Here is a 3824-nt window from a genome sequence, read left to right as displayed (position 1 = left end):
TTTCGTTTCCTTGTATTGTCTGATCATCAAAGCTGTGCAATACTGTCTAATCCCATTTTTTCGTATATATAAATTTGTGCTTCTGTTGTTCAAGTGGATCTAGCAAACTTTTACTCCTAGGAAGCTTTTGGATGTCAGCTTCCATGATGCCATTTTAACTTATTTATTTTAAGGTGTATTATCAACACAATTTGTTCTTTTGCTTCGTATTCATTTTGTTTGCTGCTCAGAGGTTGTAGAATTGGCTTTGCACAAGAATGCTTTATTAAGTAACAGTAAAATGGGTCTAGCTAGAAGGCACCACAGAGATTTGGCTTCCTAAACCGCCGGATCTACTCGTCCAACGCTCTAGATTAGCCCAGTGTTCCCGAACCGTCGTTACACTCTTTCATCCGTAGAATCGCGCTGAATGGGCCTCCTCACCATTACTGGGCTGCTACTCCGCAGGCCGAGTTAGGCTACTCCTGGTTAATCGGGCTTCTTAACGTGCATATGGGCTAGACTTGAATATCCGATAGCGGGGTGGGTCGTTTGGTCCGGACCGAAGCGAGCGGAGGGGAGTGACCTACAGCCCTACAGGCGATACACAGTGAAAAAAATAGCCCCTTCTCTCCCCGCGGTTCCCAGCGCCGCCGCCGCCGCCTCCTCCAGTCCCCCCTGTACTTTCACGATGCCAGGTGTCCCCGGTGTTCGCCGGCTGGGCCCTAAGGCCATGGGGTTCCGGGAAGTGAAGACGGCGACAGTGACCCTTGCTTGACCTCCAAATCTCTCACCATGCGCTCCTGACTGTGCACCGTCTCGATTCGCCGGTTGTGGCCGCCGTTGCACTCCCAGTGCGCCCCTTCTCTCGTGGATGTTCATTCCATTGCCAGAGGGAGGAGTAAACAACTGAACGCGGAGACGGGTCCCTCTACCCTAGCTCTGACCGGAGGGTGAAGCGACTAAGAAGTACGAAGGCGTGTGGTTGCATCGGTGAGGGTTGGCGCGAGCGGAGCTTGAGTCGATCTTCGAGGGCAGCCACGATTGAGATATGGAGGCTGGAGGAGTGCAGGTAGTCCGCCTTCCACCTCTGCTCCTGTAAGACACTTTATTTATTTAGATTATTATATGTTGCAGTTTTGGGTCCTCTCCACGGAAATGCCAGATGGGCAAGGAGGCATCCTCAATAAGATCCCAGTGTCGTCTGCTCCCTTCATGGTGAGCTTCTTCCTTCCTCGGGTGTCAAGTATTCGTACCTGCTCCCTCTTTTGATTCCCATCCTTTGATGATTATTCGATGGGCTTGATTCTTTCTTCCTGCAAGCATCAACGGCATCTCACAGCAACTTTGAATTTTTTGCAGCCAGAGCCAGAGACAGAGCTCATTTTATCTCTGTTGACCCTCTGATTGACATATGACAAGGTCTGCTCTATACACATGCAAATAACAAGTGGTATTGTACGGATGAGACGCAGCTGAAGAAAGAAGGAAAAATAGACAGTTTCATGTTACGCAACTTGAACACAGCCTTTCTGGGTGCTACTCTAGCGCAAGCTGAAGCTTTGCTCCAAGACCAACGCCCTCCAATTCACATTATATTGGTTGACACCTTCATTGTAAGTCATTTTCTTTTGAAGCTCTTTGGTAAAATCTTTTGTTAGTGCGTGTGTATATTCCCTAGACGAACTGGATTCAGAGGATAATGTATGAGCTACGGGTGTGCAAATATTCATCTTGTCCTACATATTAAGAATTAGTTGTGCATGTGACATAATGTTCTTTTAGATTTAGTCACTTTTTGTAGCATGGATGCTTAATTTAAATCAGAAGATACTAGACTGGGAGATACAGTTGGTAATACATTGCAGCAGGTAATATATCCTGACTACAACTTGATCTAAGATTTTGTTTGATCCAATGAGTTTGGTTCCATTAAGCTTTGTGTGGTAAATAGTCAATTCATCTTGGATTAGACACAATATTATGCCTTTGTATGGCTGGATGAATGAAGTTGGTTAATTAAGTAAATGATAAATGAAAGCAGAATTTTAGTGATCCTGAAATCTGCACAATGTAGATATCGTGTATTCCTCAGTTTCTATTCAAGGGAATTAATACTATGGTTAGGTCTGTCATCTTGCAATGAATAATAACAGAAGTGTGCTTTCAGATCTTTAGATATGTCTTCTACACGAATGGTTGGAAACACATAAAGTACCAAATCCATTCTTGGTATAGTAAAATCATCAACAAAATATTTAAGAAGACAGTTTCAGTTTGGTACCTAAGTATATGCACCATCTTACAATGAATCTTCTCCTGGCGATCTGACCAAGAAAATTACTAAATGTATTGATTGATGTTTTTCTGCCATACTTAATGTAGACCAGCTAGGTTCTATGATGACAATAGCTAGGACTAGAGTCTCATTCCTCCATTTTATTATGAGTTCAGTTTCATTTGCCCAAGACAGATCTATAGGTCCTATTGGAAGAAATGACAAGGAAAAATGAAATAGTTTCCGATGGGACATGGAAAGAAAATATTTTAGACATCTAAAGACTGCCAAGGGAAGTACACATTTCTATGTTTTCTTCATCTACTAACTTTTAGGTAGGGTGGCGTTGAAGTAAACTTGCTACTGCTGATGGGGCATGCACTCCTTATGTTTCAGAATGATTCTTCAGCTTCATTGGTGAAGAGGAAATAACAACTGTTTATTTTGGGAGATTACGGGAAAGAAAGCATAAATAGCATTGTCCTTCATATTTTCAACTTCGAGATAGGGAGGTGATCGAGTGTAAGACTTTTTCCCGTTGATTGTACCGATTTTCACTTTGTGTTTTTTTTCCCATCCAATGCTGACCATATCTGAGAGCTTGAGATCAGGTCAAATAGCCGCTTTTATCTTGTTTGAGAAGTGAAGCTCATGATTTCTACCATTGGGGCTTCAGTTATTGAATGCAACTAACCTGATATTATCACATTACACTTGGTTCTTAAATAGAAACAGAGAGATTTTATTTTCTATGCTTGAATGCTAATCTAAAACACCCGTGGTGCTTGGTTGTGATGGATTATGGTACTTGCAAAGCCATATTTGTGGAAAGCTGTAATGCTTATGCAAAATCGATCTCCAATATCATCCTTCTATGTGGGTGGGCAAAGCTGAATGAGTGGATGATCGGTGCAACTGGAGGTTGAGGTCCCATTCTTCAGGAATGATGCAAAGTAATTATGTATATGTCGTTTACATATGATATTATATTAGAAATTAGTATGTTTGTAAATATTTACATATTAGAATGATGTCCTAGCATTAGGTGAAACCAAATTAGCAAACTCGACAAATGAATATTGAACAGTTGGTGTGTATTTCAAGACAAAGATCACTCCATCGAATCCTTCCCATTAGTCTCCATTGTTGGTAGGTTTTGTTGTCTATCCTCTATTCAAAGCACATCGGTTCATATTTTTATATTTCATGTTTAATGCCATCATATGTGTACATCAAAAATATAAGGACCTAAATTATATTGGATATATGGGCGGGCGCAGCAACGCGCGCTACCATGAGGATGCTTTCTTTCAAACTCCAAGACCAGGTGTGCACATGGAGTCTAATTAAGTTGAGTAGTCTTCTTGGTTTAGGCTACAGATCATATTTTGATTTTGCATATGCTTGTGCTTTCTAAATTTAGTACTCCCTCCGTTCCATAATTCTTGCCGCAGATTTGGATGTATCGATTCACGAAATATGTCTAGATACATCTAAATTTGTGACAAAAATTATGGAACGGAGGGAGTAGTGATACATCAATTAAAATTAAAGTACTTGCACTTAT

At 41.3% G+C, this 3824-nt stretch overlaps 1 long non-coding RNA gene across 1 annotated transcript; it reads left to right on the top strand.

Annotated features, from left to right (window-relative positions):
- The first annotated feature begins 549 nt into the window (after positions 1 to 549).
- LOC127313806 (uncharacterized) lies at positions 550 to 1785 on the top strand. The gene is made up of 3 exons (XR_007859210.1): positions 550 to 1051; positions 1117 to 1197; positions 1342 to 1785. It is a non-coding gene; the product is annotated as an uncharacterized lncRNA (long non-coding RNA).
- The last annotated feature ends 2039 nt before the right edge of the window (positions 1786 to 3824 follow it).

This window comes from Lolium perenne, chromosome 7, assembly GCF_019359855.2.
Source record: "Lolium perenne isolate Kyuss_39 chromosome 7, Kyuss_2.0, whole genome shotgun sequence".
Classification (NCBI taxonomy): Eukaryota; Viridiplantae; Streptophyta; class Magnoliopsida; order Poales; family Poaceae; genus Lolium; species Lolium perenne.
Note: the sequence above shows the minus strand (reverse complement) of the source record. Positions and strands in the feature narration are given on the sequence as shown.